This window comes from Mastigoproctus giganteus, chromosome 9, assembly GCF_048544385.1.
Source record: "Mastigoproctus giganteus isolate SK-2022 chromosome 9, ASM4854438v1, whole genome shotgun sequence".
NCBI classification, from domain to species: domain Eukaryota; kingdom Metazoa; phylum Arthropoda; class Arachnida; order Uropygi; family Thelyphonidae; genus Mastigoproctus; species Mastigoproctus giganteus.
The window spans coordinates 22,885,507-22,904,301 of NC_143583.1; the positions used below are offsets into that span (position 1 = coordinate 22,885,507).

Genomic DNA, 18,795 nt, shown 5'->3' on the forward strand with positions numbered 1-18,795 from the left:
TGTATATAGGGCAGAATATGGCCTAAATTGCTGATGCGCCTAAAAAATCTACAACAATCCTGATGGAGAATCGAAATAAAAATGTTCGAAAGACGGCTGATGATACCTGGTAAAAGCAACTATTGGTACCATGGCTCATGGCATTGCCACAATAACACTGAAAAAATAAAAGTAAATATTTTTTGTATGTCTGTGTTTAATACTTATTTATATTTATTATGTTCATTTATTGGTAAGTATTGATTTTGTATTTAGCCACTCTAAACTGGCTTTTATTGTTTACATACAGGAGGTGACCCACTCTTGTGCCTAACGACGCTTTGGAATTCTTCTCCACCGATTGAAGGATAGCTAGATTGTACCATAGCAAAACTAACAATTTCCAGCCTCTCATTTACTTTTGTTCGTGTTTATTCGCAGTGAATAAGTAATTTAAAAAAAAAAATTGTTGCTGTCCTACAATGATCAACTTGAACGATTAGGCGGCCTCTACCTGATCTAAATACTATGTAAAGCAGGCTTTTAATGAAAAAAAAATATTTTATTATTAATTTTTTTCTAAATTTTGACACTATCAGTTTGAATACGTTGCTGTTGAATAAGTAATTTTTGTCATTCAGTGATTAGTCATTTCTAATTTAGCTTTCAATTCCTTGAAGCGAAATCTCGTTTAGATCTTTAATGCCCAGAATTCTTCCTTTTTAATTTTAATCAAGAAGTGTAGGAGCTGTTCATGTTTTTAATTCTGTGCGGATGTGCTTCGTTTTATTTTATGACAAGAATGACAGATCATCTCGAGGTTTTCCTTTATCTTAAAATTTTGACCACTATTAGTATGAACAGCTGAGGCTAATGTTCCTCTTACATTATCCTTCCTTTTTTTGCAAATAAGATTTGTCGCGTTTTTCTTTAATTAATCTTATTCGCAAAGATGAGAAATTAGCTGACATTTATTGTAAAAAGAATTTTCTGCTTCGGTGATTGCTTATACAGTATTTGATTCTGTATAACCAGCACTTCAATGAAAATTCTCTCGTGGATACTAAAGGTACCCCATGCACGTGCATCTAAATTAACACACGCATACATGTGTACCCGCGCGTGCTCATGCACATAACATCATAAATAGAATTGCTTTGCTAATACAAACAGTTATGGTAACCAAAACGGTAGCTACATTAGGCAGCTGGGAGTGCCCTGCTAGGCGATAAGATGAAGCCGTGCGAAACTGTGGATGTTGCTGACAGACATCGGTCCCAGATGGATGACGTCACTGAAACTGGTCATTCATTTTATCAAAAGGAAACAGACTTTTGTTTCGTTTTATATATTGCCCGTAGTTTGAGTGACTGCTTTTTTGGCCCCTTTCCTCTGGAGTAAGATATACAAGCATTATTTATTCTTCTTAGAAGTCACTTGAAAATATTTTGCTGAATAAACTCTTCAATCATTCCACAATTTAAACACAGATGTATAGAAAAGTTCCGTGCATCTAAATTAGATAGCAGTCATTTGAGAATTAAAAATATTCAATTCTAATCCTCTTCTAGCACCATAGAGTATTTCAATTAAAAAGGAAACACAATGCAAGGAAAGATTTTCATTTTGTAATGGACATTTTGCAAATTAGATAGCAGTCATTTGAGAATTAAAAATATTCAATTTTAATCCTCCTCTAGCACCATAGAATATTTCAATTAAAAAGGAAAGACACTGCAAGGAAAGACCTTTCATTTTGTAATGGAAATGTAGTAGAGGCATGTGATGCAAGATAGCAAGTTAAAAAAAAAAAAGAAAGAAAAAACGTTTCACACATATATTCCCTCTAAAAGTTTGTCCAGTTCCTCCTTTAATTTATTTAAGCTATCAACTTCCACAACGACAGATGAAAGTTTGTTCCAGCATTCAACTACCTCTGGCTAAAAGCAAATTTCCGCACATCTATTCGACAATCGGCTTTCCTCAATTTCAGTGTATGCCCCTCAGGTTTGTAATCTGAGCAAGAGGAAGAATCCCATCAGCATTGAGCCTGCTCAATCCCTTCAAGGTCTTATACACCTCAAACAGATCACCTCGCAGGTGCCTAATCTCCAGACGCTGCAATTTGCAGAACTTAAGCCTTTTTTGGTAAGAGGACCCGTTCGTTTCCCTCACCAGTCTTGTAGCCCTTCTTTGTCTCGCTCAAGAAACTCAACATCCTAATTCCTTATACAAAGCGATAATAACCTCCTTTTCCCTACTTCAAAAGCATGTTTCTCATGCTTATGAAATTGTCACTTATTATTTTTGTTTTAATCGAACTGTTTAAATATTGAAAGCTTATACTGGAATGGACCGGAAAGCACCGGTAGCATCGAGTGTTCCATTTCGACTCATGGTTTAAATACTGTTTAACTTTAAGTCTTTTCTTTCTAATCGAAACTAAACTTTCCATCATCATTTGCCATACCTCACAGATTGTTAGGCATGGTACTTGAGAGGTATCTGGCCACTTTCTGTTAGGATCCATTATTTATAATTTTGATAAGGATAAAGGTCATAAAATTATAGGGGTGTAATTTTATTAAACACTTCATTCAAACTGTATTAATCAGAAAAATTAAATAAAACTTTAGACTTACGTGATGAGCAGCAAGATTTAGTACAAATCGATCATGCATGGTGCAATATTAATGATAAAGCAATAATGGAAAAATAATTAGAATGGAATAGAACAATTTCTGCGTTTTAGATTTAACAAAAGCTTTTGGTCAAGTTAAGAAGTTTTTATAAGAAGTTAGCATTAGCATTAGTAGAGGCATTTGATGCAAGAAAGCAAGCTTATGCAGCATCAGCAAAAAAAAAAAAAAAAAAAAAAAAAAACACTTCCACTTCACCCCTCTGTTCGTTCAAAATACCTGTCCAGCTGAGCCTTAAACTTATTTAGGCTATCAACTTCCACGACAAGGGATGGAAGTCTGTTCCACCAACCAACCACTCGCTGGCTAAAGGAAAATTTCCGCACATCTATCCTACATCTGTCTTTCCTCAATTTGAATTTATGCCCTCTCAGGTGATTATTCTGAGCGAGAGGAAGAATCCCATCAGCATTGAGCATGCTCAAACCATTCAATGCTTTATACACCTCTATCAGATCACCTCGCTGGTGCCTAGTCTCCAGACACTGTAATTTGCAAAACTTAAGCCTTTCTTCGTAAGAGCACCCCTTTGTTCCATTCACTAATCTTGTTGCCCTTCTCTGTACTCGTTCCAGCAGCTCTACATCCTTCTTGAAATGAGGCCTCCAGACCTGTATACAGTACTCTAGGTGTGGCCTGACCATTGCCTTATACAAGGGAATAATCACCTCCTTATCCCTGCTAGAAAAATTCCTATATATCAATGACAATACACCATGAGCTACTCTTGCAGCCCGTCTGCACTGCTCAAAGAACTTCATATCTGCCTGCACAACCACCCCCAAGTCCCTTTCATTCTCTACCACTGTCAGTGTAGTACCACAGAGTTGATACGTTGCTCTGGGGTTGCTGTTTCATGGGAAACAGCAACCCCAGAGCAACGTTGACATAAAAGATGTAATAGAAATCTTGTACAAAGTTCTTAAACAATTATGTACACAGATGTACATAATTGATACAAAGATTCTGTACAAAAATGTTTTACACAGTTCCTAAACGACTGGATGGGACCTATCCAGTTATATTAAAGGCCAGCAAAGGAAGTAAGCAAACCCTTACCCGTAATTATGAGAGCTTTCTTGGGGAGGTACCCATGGACTGGAAATGTGCAAATGTGACCCCAATTCACAAAGGACGATCAAAGGGTGACACAAGTAATTATAGACTTGTTAGTTTAACTTCTGTTCCAGGGAAATTAATGGAGGCACTGGTTAAAGTAGCACTGCAGGATCATCTAGACAAGACTTCAGTTATAGCTCGGACACAGCATTGGTTTGTTAAGGGGAAGTCTTGTCTGATCAATTTGATTGGATACTATGATGTGGTCACAATGTAACTGGATGCAATATATATGGATCTTAGACAGGCTTATAAATTACTTTATAAGCTGAAACATATTGGAATCACAGGGAAAATCCTCAGGTGGATAGCAGGATGGCTTCAGGGCAGGAGTCAGAAGGTTGTGATAAGTGGGGTTCCCCAAGGATCAGTATTGGAACCACTGTTATTTTTGATTTTCTTAAATGACATCGATGAAGGGATAGAAGGCATGATGTCTAAATTTGCAGTTGATGTAAAGATTGATAGATTAGTTCATAATCACCGTCAGGCAGAGCTGCTTCAGAGTGACCCGATAAACTCCGGGATAGTCAGAAAAGTGGCAGCTATGCTTTAATCCAGCAAAGTGGAAGGTCTTACACCTGGGGAACATTAACCTCAAATAACTTATACACTTTGTGGAGTAGAATTAAAGTCAGTAGTGGAAGAAAGGGATTTGGGAGTTACGATACGGTCAGACGTGAACTTCTCCGAGCATTGTAGACAGGTTGCAAGGAAGGCCCATAGTGTCCTATGGATTATTTATCGAACATTTGCTAGTAGAGATAAGGACGTCATAATCCCATTATATAAGGCTATTGTTAGACCACACTTGGAATACTGTGTTCAAGTGCGGATATCGCACCTAAAAAGAGACATCGTGCTTCTTGAAAGGGATCAAATACGGTTAACTCGCGCCTGGTGAGATCTGATAAAGGGCGTCCATATGAGGAAAGACTTCAAATTATTATTATTACTAAAAAAATTTCCAAGTTATCCTGAGAGAGAGAGAGAGAGAGAGAGAGAGAGAGAGAGAGAGAGAGAGAGAGAGAGAGATATGTGTGTGATTTTGCACAGCTTGGAAACTAGGCAACTTAGAGGCGACTTGATTGAAGTGTTTAAGGCTCTGAGAAGCAATAGTAAAATGAATGAGGGCGAAATTTTCACGGTTATGAATGATTCTAGAACTAGGGACCATAAATTCAAGTTATGGGGGAAATGTTTAGAGTGGATTGCATGAAGTTTTATTTTCGCCAGCGAGTTATAAATTACTGGAATAAGTTACCTACAGGGGTGGTAGAGGCTGACAGTCTGGGGAAATTCAAAGGTGAGCTGGATAATTACCTAAGGGAGGAGGGAAATGCATAGGTTGTCCATTTCCTTTTCTCTTATTAATTTTTTTTTATTTTAATTTTCTTCTTATTATTATTTATTAATTATTTATTTTCTTTTATTATTTTTATTATTTGTTTTTTTTTTTTTTTGCTGGTGCAGAAACAAAAGGTACAAGAAAGCCTTAGACTATTTTTCATAGTAATAAAAATAGTAATGACCATATGGTTGCAAGGAAGCCTTAGACTTCCTTGCCAAACTAATACCAACTCAGCCACATTGCGAAAATGCCCATAAAAATTCCTCACATCTCGACGGGACTCAAACTCAGGTCTTTTCCACCCGGTGTGAGAAAGCTGGCGAAATTTATTTGTATATAACATTGTGGCTATTGTGTTAAATTTGAGATTAGTAGCTATTTCCTCCATGATGTTAATTAAGAGCTTTTATACCAGACCATCTTAGTTTTTGTTTCTTGCTATAATTACTGGCTGATAACTATGGCAACAAAAACAAACACTTTCCATTTTCCACAGGCCCATTCTCCTTCAACAAATACTGATTTGATCTTTGAAGTTGATCTACTTTGTGACGCCTTTTAAGAATCTACAAGAGGTAAAATATGTTCAGTAACAGCCATAATGTTAATTCAATGATAACGATGAGCTTAACAAAAGATAAAAATTGCAGCTCAGTATCACCCCGCTAACCATAAAGTTTTATGATTCAGATTTGGAAATAAAAATGTGCGAAAAGCCTAATAAATCTTGACGATGTGTTGGCATGGGTAAAGTATCTCGTGCACGTAAAACTCTGAGGGGAAAATTATACAGCAGATCGCAGGCAGGAGTACACGTGTTTGTAATGCGAGAACAAAAGAAACAGATGTCAAGAGAATAGAGGTTCAAAGGTACGCTGAACAAATGGGCTGAGTCTATAACAGCCACACCACTTGGCCCAGGGACCCCACGCCCTAAAAAGACAAACACTGGAAAAGTACCCTCTTAAAATTCATGGCGGTATGACAAGAGGACAAAATACCTTCCCTCTGGCATGTTCTTTTAGATCTGTTTACTGATAGTCAAGCTTTGACTCTACCATATTAATTTTATGTAGATTTTAGTAAAATGAAGTTCACTTTATTTAATATCGAAATAAAATGTAATTACTATTTTTTTTATCATTTACTCTTTTTATCTGCGCTATATTGCTAAGATTGTGTGGAATCTTTGCAACATACGAGGCGAGGCAGTGAAGGAGCTCAAAAATGGTTTAATTTTTATTCAAAGTAAGCACCACCTAATTGAATGCACTTATTACACCGTTTTAAAAGTTTATGAAAAGAGTCAGCGAAGGTGTCCAAAGAGATGTTTACTTTATGTCCTCAACATCCTCCTGAAAGGTGGATGGGAGACATATTGTGATGTCCATGAAAACATCCCCCAAAACAATGATACCTCCTCCGGCCTGTTTTTATCCAACCGTGCAGTCTGGTTGCAGTTGCCGTCGAATACGCATCCATCCATGATGGAGCTCAAACCGTGATTCATCGGAGCAGGCGACTTTTTCCAGTCATCGAACGTCTAGGGACTGTGCTCTGATACCCACTGCATGCAGAGGTGTCGATGACTGTTGGACAACATGGGCATGTGACCGGAACAGGTCGCCTGCTCTGTAGGCCCCGCAAGAGCGTCCGCTAGGCGGTGTGCTCGGAAATGTTTCTCTGTGAGCCCTGGTTGTAGTTTGCTGTTAATTGAGCGATCGTGAGCCGGCTGTTGTCCAGGACAACACGCGCCAACCGCGTAGATTTTCTTGTAGGAGGTGGGGATTTAACGTTCCTGTTAACTTGTCTGTCAGTTGTATTTATTGCTGGAAGAAACAGATATACCATAGTAGTTTATCAATAGCTGGCAGAAAACTGTAATGATTTTTTGATGTCCGATAAAACATTTATGCAAATCTGTGATCGGTTAAAAGATTAATTCAGTTATGTTCTGTTCTCCGTTACAGTACGAGTATTCTTATACCTCTTCAGTTGGGTTGTGGTGATGAAGATTCTCACAACATGCAAATCGGGTGGTAAAGACACTTGTGAAGGCATAATACAACATCAAATTATATAACTGAATGTCATATTCTTTTTTTCATTCTCTCTTAATTTTTTTTTCTCTTAGTAGTCTTCATAATATTCGTTATCCATCAACTTCAAAGTTTAAGGTAATGATTATCTAAAACCAAACAAAAAAGGGAAACGTTATTCCGTCTATACACAATGAAAATTGCAAGCAAGCAATTGATCCATGTTTTTTCCACCAGCTGTGAAGGTCCTTTGAATGCTAATAAAGCCTATCGAGATTTTTGGGCATGTTTGCAGGCAACAGGAATAGTTCGTTCTTTGTGTATTTTTATATCATAGAAGTTCGACCACTGTAACGTATTGACCAACTGAACTCTGTTTCTCGGATGGCGGGGAGAATTCGGGTTCAAAAATAAATATCCGGGCTAGTGTACATGTGTGAGATCTCTAGTGTTTCCCTTTTGTAGAGGGGGAAAGGGGCCCATGTAGGGAAAGATTGAGAAAAAAAAAGATGCCGGCAGAAATAGCACTTTATGTTCCTTTCAGGTGAGATTGTTTAAAATTAAGCAGCACATTCATGTAAAAAATCCATTGAGAAAAATGCTAAATTTAAAGAGGAAAAAACTGATATTAAACAATTAAATTTACAAGTAAGCTCAATGCTGATTATATCCTTCCTCTTGCTCGACTAAACACACATAGGCAGCATAAATTCGACTTGGTTATAATTATTCCCAATTAACACACGTTCAAATGAATTATACATTTTAGGAGCGTTAGCATGCATATTAGTATATGCATGCTGTGCCAATTGTAACCATGTCCACCCGTGCCTTGGTTGGTAGCACAGTTGGTAGAATGGCTGTCCTCCCCGGGTGGAAGGACCTCGGTTCGAGTCCCGTCAATGAAGTAAGGAATGTTTATGGGTCTTTTTCACAACGTGGCTAGGTTAATTGGTCTCAGGCGAGGGTAGCATGGTTTTTTTTTCCGGAAACTCGGCTTTTCCGTCCAGCAAACAAAAGTCGATACAAAACACACTCAGTTTACAGATAGTATATACGTAGCAATATGGTCTTAGTCGCTGATGCTCCTAAAACCCTACTATACTACAATAACCACATGTCCATCTGCATGTAACTCGGCTCCTAGTGGATGGATTTTTTATTTAAAAAGATTTGTCAGGCCATCCAAAATTTAAATAATATCGTACCAATATAAATTCGATTATTTCTTTGTCCGTCCGTTTGCCATCTGCATGAATGACTCGACTCCTAGTGGATGGATTTGCATAACTTTTATATTTGGGCCTTTTAGAATGATTTGGTTAATCCTTCCCAGGTTAAAATCACACCAATAGAAATCCAGCAGTTATTTTTTTTTCATAAATATAACATAGGCCGAGCATATACCGTAAGTTGTGATGAACCACTGGATATTATGTTTGTTGTTATGCGCTGGTTGCAGGATCGAATGGACAATGTGGCGGTTGATCAGAAAGGAAATGTTCTCAGTTCGCGCATAAAAGCTAATGCTTTTTGCTTATTTTTTATTTATTTATTTATTTATTTTTTGTTATAAATCATGAGTTACTATTATTTGCTAGGCCTGAAATGCGACTCACTGCTTACATTAACAAATAACTACTTATTTGTTTTTAAAAATCCAATATTTAAAGTTTGTAGTTATAACTAATGTTCTTGTCTTTTGGCCTCTTGGTTGAAACCAATGCTCACCAAAAAGAAGACTATGATTTGAATTTTTTTACAAAAATTACAGGCTTCTCTCCTAGTGTGTGGTACCAAAATCCCATATATAATTCAGTTCCTTTTTTATGTTGTAATGCTACCATGTTCTGTCCAATATGCAGTATATTTTTATGATAAACATGCAGATTCGTGCTGAAAACTACCTAAGATAAGTGAAGGCCTCAAGCAATAATTCGAATTACTTCTGAGACTTCAGAACAAACAGGACCAAACCATCAAATTAGATTTTTCTATTTTTAAACACCCCCGAATTCTGATATTTGAATACTTGCACGCTTGCAATATGCTCTAAGACTTTGAATATTTGAATACTTTGCGCTCTCTATATGTATTTGAATCATCGGATGAAGTTCACAGGTATACAGGAAATATCTATACTTTTTTCAGTCACCTGGAGTCGAAATGATAGAAGTCATATTTGAGGAAATTACAATGTAACAGTATGATGTTTCGCGTCAAACTTCCTGTCAGGAAGTTTCTATAGGGGGAAAGAGCAGTTGATACTGCTGAAATAAGAAAATCCATCCGCTAATACCGCATTGTGAATAAACTATGATTTGCACTTTTTATCGTATGTAAAGCATGCAATCAGACGAAGAACGATTGAGATGACAGTTTTAGTTCAACTTAACTTCCAATGGGTAACAGTGAGGCAAAAAAACTGTTAAAAGCTGAAAAAAAATTCTGATTTGAAATAATTCGATTATTTTTATTTTTGAATTAGAATAAGGCCACAATGCATCAGCGTTGGTTTCTGTCAATTGCTTGTATTTCAAAACCGCTCCTTCTGCAGATCTAATAATTGTTATAGCATCGCTTTTGAAACCATATCTTTCCCATTTGTATTATAATGAAAACGCAATTATTAATGAGCGTAATTAAAAATATTCTTTAGGCTGAAGCCGCGAAAATTCGCACACATCATAAGTCTCTCAAGAAAATGCACATCTTCCTATCATCATGGTGTGCAATGATGCTTTCCCTCTACTTCCAAAGCATGATGATTGATATCTTCCTATCATTATGGAAAAACTAATTTTCGAACAAAAAAACAAATATCATACATTTCATATTAGTATTAGCACAAGGGAGAAAGCCTATACAGCATCAGTCCAAAATACTACCAACTTAATTCGCCTATTCATTCTAATAATTTGTCCAGTTCTTTAAATTTATTTATAGTACCCTCTTCCACAACACTAAGTGGCAGTTTCGATTACTCTCCGGCAATGATTGTAAGATAGCTGTGCATAAATTTGCTGAAAGCAAATTTCCATACGTCTATCTTGCAATCGTCCTTTTGTAATTGAAATTTTTTCCGTTGTGGTTGTCAATCTGGAAATTTTATGAAGCAGGATGAGCTATCCCTCTTCCAGCCCTATTATAGAGACATGCTGTAATTTATTTTCGGTGAGCGTCATTACCCAGACTGTTTCAGGGATTATTATCCCTTCATCATTGGTTACATAGTTCTCAGATCGTACACCTTCAAGTTATACTCTACCATATCATAAGTAACGATGCCAGTCTGCAGGAGTTTTTTCACTTTGTTAAATTATATGATTGTTTTTGAACGGTGTCATAGCTGTCACGAGGCACGTGTAACATTCATACCGTTGATAGGTGCAATATGGCCTGGGTAGCCCTTGAACCAAAAAACAACAATCAAGTTATACAAAGTGCATTACCCATGCATAAACAATATGTTTTATACATATACTGTAGTTTAAAAATCTCTGTGCTCGGTATAGGAGCTGACAGCCCATGTATAGTTTTCACAATATGAAAGATGCTAAAAGAGATCCTACACCAGTGATTCTGCACCAGGGTTGCCGAGAAGGCCTCTCAAAATACACTAAAAATTATTTTTCGCATCAGTAATAATTTTTGTTTCATTTGGTCACTTTAGGTTGTTGTAGTGTACAGAAGATGGCTTTAAGCAAAAGGTCTTTTCAAAATTGAATTTTCTGACACAGATTTTCCATTAATTTCATACATTGCCTTAGTGACACTAATTCATCTAATCTCTTTTAGCAAAAGCTGTTGTTTGTTGATAATGAAGCGAACTCTGATTTTCTGACGTGCCGTTATTTAGTGCATCTTGATATGGTCCTCTCGAAAATTATACTTAAATAAAAAAAATAATAAAAATAAACAAAATCAAGTTTGCATTGCAGTACAAAAGACAAACCCATACCGTATCATTGAATATAATTGTGTCATTTGATTGAATTCTTCTCTGGAAACTAGAATTGTTCCTAAAACCGCTACGTCAAAGTAGCAATGGCGTCAAGAGGCCTTCGATATGATTACCATTTTTTCTGATGTACAAATATTGGAAAAACTTGTTTGTAAGATCCTGTTTTACCAAGCCAAAACTGCTGATTTGGTAACTTAGCATTAAAAGCAATTGATTATTTTGTCGGTATAGATATGGATAAAATTAAAAGACAATTTTGGTAGTTTTAACCAACACATTTTAAGAACAAAAGTAAGTTCTCAGAGATTTAAAGAAAACTACAATACCTTTATGTATTATGTGCAGTTATTCTAATAAATATATTCGTATCACGCATTAAATTCTTTATACTGTATATATGTTGGTATTAACGGTCCCCTAGCGTCGTGCGCAACTCCGGCGAAGAGAGAGTTGTGGGAGGGATTACAGCACCCATGCCCGAAATTCGTCAAGCCCCGAAATTACTTAAAAATATATACTATTATGGTCTGGGCCATACCGGCCCAGACCATAATAGTATATATTTTTAAGTAATTCGATTCGATTTTTAATAATCGATAAAAACCTCTAGAAACAAACTTAAAATAATACAAAATATTTTTATTTTATTGCTTTTCTTATCTTATTGAAAAATTTTAAAACATTTTTTTTCGGTGTTTATTTTCTTTATTGCCTATTAAGTTTATTTTTATATTAAATGGTTGGTAGTGAGTCGAGATTCTAATGTGCTGCTCACACTGACATATATAACTCAATTTCTTGTGGATATTCTCATTTAACTCTTACTTTCGTCGTTGACTCTGTTGGTTACGTTGTTGTGGTTGGTTTGCGCCTCTGTCTGTAGTAATAAAGTATTTCACATAATTTGGAGCTGGTGCCATCGAGGGGGAGCTGCTCAATTTAAATTAATTGGCATTTTTGAAAATATTTGGCATTTTTATTGTCATTTCTTCTAAATTATATTTGGGGCGTATTCCTTCTGCAACACCCTTAATAATCGATTGTTTCAATTATGTCCATCACTAATACAAACACAGGGGAAGCCATGCACTTTGAAGTGGGACCTCTTACCGTCCCTGAGCATGAGCTCATAAAAGGTAAAGTGCAGCCATTATCAACCCACTGCAGGATGGAAGCATCCTCAACAATTCATGCTGAGGGAAATGGACCATAATCTGCCACGCTGGTCCAGTGCGGGTTGGCAGATCGACCGTATTCAGCAGTCAGGGGCTTGAACCCCGGTCTACTCAAAGAGCGCGTGCTACCGCACTCCCGCTCCTGACCACTCGTCTACGGAGGCCTTGAGCTCATAACCTTAAGTGTATTATGTCTATAGAAGTGTGTTTTCACGGGCCAATTTGCATACTGTGCGGAAATGTAAAACCCGGAATAACTCAATGGGATAAAAATGCTACACCCTTTGCCTGAGATCCGGCGAACTGCAACCCCGAATGTAGAAGATTTCAGACATTCCTCCAGTGATGAAAAAATTCCTAAAGTATCAGTTCGATTACCATCGAGGGGAATCTAACCAATACCTCTTCAAGCGAGTGACAGATTACAGTGTATCGGCCCAAATATGCTGCCACAGAGGGTCTGTACTATTATCCCTTGTCTAACTGTTTCCCACTAGGGTTGTCCCCTGTTTCCCATTAGAGGTGTCCTGTCGATCCAGTAATTACTAAGTCACCAGAATATCCACCGTTGTTTGCTGTTAGTTTTATTCTTATATAAATTGAAAACAGAAAACCTAATTCCGAAAAATGCAATCATCTGAGGAGAGATTATTAAAAAAATATCATTTCACTGAAAAAAGAATGCAAGTAAATATACGGTGGTGATAAAATTTTGAAATAAATATTGAAATATTTGGTATCACATATGATAGTTAAACTATTAATGTCAGCTGTATGACCTACGATAAAGCGCTATCTCGGGCAATTCAATACTAATCCTTTACACTGAATTACTCAACGAGAAAACCATCCCCACTAGAACAAGACATTGTTTTTAAATATGGGTGATCAGATGCTTGCAATAGTTCTGTTACTTAAAATAACATTACTTAGCTCTTACTTAGCATCTATAAGGTGCTCATAGCTAATTATTGCTTTTAATAATTAGCTAAAAACACGAAGCTAATTTTACTGACTTCACAGTTTCTGATGTTTTCAAATGCCATCCAAAGGCAAGTGCAGATCATTTAACAACGATCTTATTATCTGCTGTTAATGCAAACGTGGATGTTATTTTACAGCATAAATTACTAACTTTTCGTGATGGTATCTTTACAGCTAGTGAAACTCTCAGTAATTTATAAACAAACCTACTGGTATAGAAAAATCATGATTTCTTACCTGTTAACATAGGATTTTCTATGAACACCTAGAATCCAAAGACTTTTCAAGTAGGCAGCGGTAATTGGTGTTGGATTTTGATTCATCGGTGTTCCGGAGTTGCTTCTTTTCAAAGGTATCAAGAAGGGGATTTTAATGCTAAAAAAATGCTACAGTCACATTGACTACAGTCACATTGAGTTTGTTCATATTTATCGTGACATGTGGAGATGGGAGCGGAAATGACACCGATTGGTCAATACTTGGAATGCGTCACCACGTTGTAAGCAGCGCGAAGACAGCCGACTGTGCTAATGAGCAATGGCAGAGGACTCATATTTCATGGTCATTCTAGGGCCCCGTATTGTTTACATTACTTGCGAGAAAATTGATTTATCTCAGGAAAGTTATGATAATTGCCTGGATAAAATCTCAAGGAAAGCTAAGCTCAAGGAAATTTATTGGAAAGAAAAAATGAATGAATGAAGTATAAAAGAATGCGATAAAGAAAATAAAATGTTCAAGAGGAAAAAAGATTGAAAGGTCCACAGATTGAGAAATGGACACAAAAGATGGAAGTAAAAAAAAAAAAAAAACAAAAAAAGAACAAACAAAAACAGCTTAAAACATGAAACGGTGAAAACTCTGCAAAGAAAAATAGATAAGCAAAAATAACAAAAACTGAAAGAAGTTTGAAAGATGAAATGTAAAGAAAAAAGATAAAAACAAGCAACATATTGGAAAAAAGGGAATAGAAATCAGAATATAGAAAATAAAGAAGTTGGCAGAAACAAAGAATTGAATTAAAAATAAAAGAAAGAAAAAAAAATAGATGGAAAGAGAAAACTTTCTAGTTCAAAGAAAATTAGATTCAATCATGTATTGAGCTTTAGAAACCTTTCCAAGTTAATTGTTATAGCATACGCTTAAAAAAATCGATTTTTTTATACATGAAGAAAATAACATTTTTCGTTTTTAATCATATTAATAACAACCACTGCCTTGAGTAGAAAGTTCATCTGCAAGAGGGTAAAGAATAGTATTTTTTTTTTAATTTACGCCCACACAATATGGCACCAATATATATATATAATGTCTATAGCGTCTATCCTTAGATCGTTTTCCTTATTTCGCTAGATTAAAAATTTTCCAGTAGATAAAAACTGTTTTTTTTTCTCGGTAGTTGTTGGCGCATCGGTTTCTGTGGCCATAATGCGCCTCGCAGGTTTTATTACAGTACTTTGATCCAAGCCCGAGGCGGGATTCGAACCCGCGACCTTTGAGTTGCCAGGCAGGCAGGCACTTTACCCACTCGACTAGCCCGGTCCTCGTAAAAACTGTGCAACACTCGCTGGAAACCTCAGGAGCCAGAAGCAGTTATTAATATTAGTAATGGCTGCATGGTGCAAGAAAGCCTATGGCTTATGCTGTACCCGCCAAAAAAAAAAAAAAAAAAAAACAAAACCGAATAGAACAATGTTAAAAAAATAATAAAAAAATATATAAATAAATAAATAATAATAATTAATAAAAGAAAAGGAAATTAAACCTATCATCCTATGCGCTTCCCTGACCCGAAGGTACTATCCAGATGACCTTTGAATTTCCCCAAACTGTCAGCCTCTACCACCCATGTAGGCAACTTATTCCAATAATTTATAACTCGCTGGCTAAAATAAAACTTCCTGCAGTCCAACTAAACATTTCTCCCTGTAACTTGAATTTATGTCCCCCTAGTTCTAGCATCATTTATAATCTTGAAATTTTCGTCCTAATTCATTTTACTGATGCCTCTCAGAGCCTTAAACACCTCAATCAAAGGTGTCTAGTTTCCAAACTCTGCAACCCACATATTCGAAGTCTTTCTTCATAAGGACGCCCTTTTGCCAATCTCACCAGGCGAGTTACCCGTCTTTGCACCCTTTCAAGAAGCTCGATGTCTTTCTTTAGGTGCGGTCTCCATACTTGAACACAGTATTCCAAGTGTGGTCTAACAAAAGCCTTACATAATGGGATTATCACGTCCCTATCTCTACTTGCAAAAGTTCGATAGATCATCGATAGGACACCCTGGGCCTTCCTTGCCCTGTTTACAATGCTCATAGAATTTCATGTCTGACCGTATCGTAACACCCAAGTCCCTTTCCTCCAGTACTGGGTTTAGTTGAACTCCATCAAGTGAATAAGTTATTTTGGGATTACTGTTTTCCAGGTGTAATACCTTACACTTTGTTGGATTAAAGCATAGCTGCCATTTTTCTGACCAGTCCTGAAGTCTATCTAGGTCACTCTGAAGAAGCTCAGCTTGACAGTGATCATTAACTACTCTACCAATTTTAACATCATCTGCAAATTTAGACATCACGCCCTCTATCCCTTCATCGATGTCGTTTATGAAAATTAAAAACAACAGTGGTCCTAATACTGATCCTTGGGGAACCCCACTTCTTACATCAACCCAATTTGAGGAGTAGCCATTTATCAGAACCCTCTGCCTCCTGCCCTGAAGCCATCCTGCTATCCATCTAAGGATTTTCCCAGTGATTCCAACCTGTTCCAGCTTATAAAGCAACCGCTCATGTGGGACCGAGTCAAAAGCTTTGCTGAAATCTAATATTATTATTGGTATATGATAGGGTATCTACACTTTCCGATTTATCAGCATGTAGTCGTAGTGGCAAATGATGCAAGAAAGCAAGCTTATATAGCATCAGCAAAAAAAAAAAAAAAAAAACAAAACCCACAAACTTCTTCACCCATCCATACCATCCAAGAATTTGTCTAGTTTTTCCTTGAATTTATTCAAACGATCCACAACAACAGATGGAAGCCTGTTCCAACAATCAACCACTCGCTGGTTGAAGGCAGAACTCCGTACATCTATCGTTCAACTTAAATTGATTCCCCCTAATGTGTGTAATGGCATTCACATTCAGTTTACTCAATCCATTCAAGTCCTTAAACACCTCAATCATATCACCCCGCAGGTGCTTAATCTCCAGAAGCTGCAATTTGCAGGCCTGAAGCATTTCTAAAGGTCTAAATACAAGTCTAAAGTGAGGTCTCCAGACCTGTATATAATACTCTACATGCGGCCTAGGCCTTGTAAAAAGGGATAATCATCTCCTTATCCCTACTAGCAAAGTTTCTGTATATCATTGACAAAACCCCATGAGCTGTTCTGGCAGCATTTCTGCACTGCTCAGAGAATTTCATATCTAGCTGTACAATTACCCCCAAGTCTTTCAGTACTGTAGTAGAAAATGAAAAGATCCTCCACAGTTAAGTTACTCTGAGCTTATTGCTACTCATGTGTAGTACCTTGCATTTCTCCATGTTAAACTTCAACTGCTATTTCTCAGCCAATCGTTCTAATTTTCTAGATCTTGTCGCAGTAACATATCATGATCACTGTCATTAACTCCCCTGCCAACCTTTGTAACATCTGCAAACTTTGACAACATTAAGCCTGATATATAATAAATATTGAAAACAACAATGGGCCCAGCACTGAACCCTTCCATTATTAAAATGCTAACAGGTCTGCAATTACTCATGTCACCTTTTGATCTCCCTTTATGAATTGGGATACACATTCGTGCATCCCCACTCCATAGGGACTTTTCCTGAATCCAAGGATGCTCTCATAATTATGGCTTACCTCCTTTGCTGCCCCCTTAATATAATCGGATAGATTCCATCCGCCCCAGGTGCCCTTTTTATGTCCATCCTCAACAATTTCTCCCCTACTTTCCTTTCAGTTATCATAAAGTCATTTAGCTCCAGAAGTTGATAAACTTCTGGCACCCCCTCCCCTAAAGAGAATTCCTAATGTGTGAATGTAGATGCAAAATACATATTCAATTTGTCAGCAACTTGGGCAGGGTCATCAACAGTTAACCCATTCACAATCAAGTGGCACAATGTGATTCAGTCCCTTCCTTCTGCTGTGAATATAAACATAGAAGTCTTTGTTGCTTTTCTTGGCATTCTTTGTCAGATGCTTCTCATAATCTGCCTTAGCTTGCCTAACCTAAATGTCCTTGACTAACCTAAATGTCCCTTTTTTCCTCATAGTTTTTGGGAGGTCCGCTATCTTGATTTCTGAGGATGATCTCGTTAAGTAAATTCAATAATTCGAAAAATGGAATGGAAGAAATTAATACGGTGACAAAACAAAAGTTATAGTGGAACTCCCATGTATGTACAAAAATTTTAGAGTGGAAAAAGATGGAAACATGGTTCCTTAATACAGTGTATAGAAATATCATTTACTGGTTTGGAATTAGTTTCTGTTATTATAATTTGACTTGATGAGAATCAACCGAAAGAGCAAGCTGGCTTTAAGACAGGATTAACAACTATGGATCACCTTCACGTAATGTCACAGCTAATGGAGAAAGCAAATGAATATAAAACACCATTATGCATGGCATTTGTGGATTATGAAAAGGCATTTGACTCCATGCAACATAAGGCAATGTTTCGAGCACTGGAAAGACAAGTCATAGATACCCCATATATTATGATTTTGAAGAAAATATATGAGAATGCTACCTCCTTTATTAGACTAGACCAAGACAGTAGTAAATTTAAAATTGAGAAAGGAGTTCGACAAGGGGACACAATATCTCCGAAGTTGTTTACTGCTGCCCTTGAGGAAACTTTCAGAAGATTAGACTGGTCGCAGAAAGGAGTCAATGTGAATGGAGAGTACCTAAACCATTTACGATTTTCAGATGACATTGTGGTCATAAGCCACAATCCCAAAGATTTAGACGAAAATCTTAATCAGTTATGCAGAGTTAGTAAGGATTTTGGACTAAAGATGAATATGGCTAAAACAAAAGTAATGATGAACAAGTATGCCACAGAAAGGGATATAATGATTGAAGGAGCAGTAATTGAAAAGGTGGAGTCATATACTTAGCTGGGACAAGTCATTAGCTGTAATAATGATAAATGGCTGGAAGTCAAGAGAAGAATACATTTTGGTTGGATAGCATTCAGGAAATATAGTCACATACTGAGGAGCAATATCCCAGTTTGTGTGAAACGTAAAATAATGAACCAATGTATACACCCCACCACGACTTATGGAAGTGAAACTTGGGCTCTCACCAAAAGAATTGAAGAGAAGCTGAGAACTACACAGCGAAGAATGGAACGAATTATATTGGGAATCAGACTGTTAGATAAGAAGAGAAACACGTGGATTAGGCAGCAAACTCAAGTAAAGGACATTCTTATCAAAACTAAAGAACTAAAA

At 36.8% G+C, this 18,795-nt stretch overlaps 1 protein-coding gene across 3 annotated transcripts in view; it reads right to left on the bottom strand.

The window, feature by feature from the left end:
* The window catches only part of LOC150080088 (BTB/POZ domain-containing protein 2-like), a 259,382-nt gene that overhangs the window by 151,318 nt on the left and 89,269 nt on the right, over nt 1-18,795 (bottom strand). Inside the window, exon 1 of one of the 3 annotated variants that reach the window (XM_090381239.1) lies at nt 13,548-13,653. The exons of the other annotated variants lie outside the window; for them this stretch is intronic. The gene's annotated coding sequence lies outside the window, so the exon portion shown is untranslated. Of the gene's footprint in view, nt 1-13,547; nt 13,654-18,795 lie in introns of those variants that run through there. 3 annotated transcript variants of the gene reach the window in all.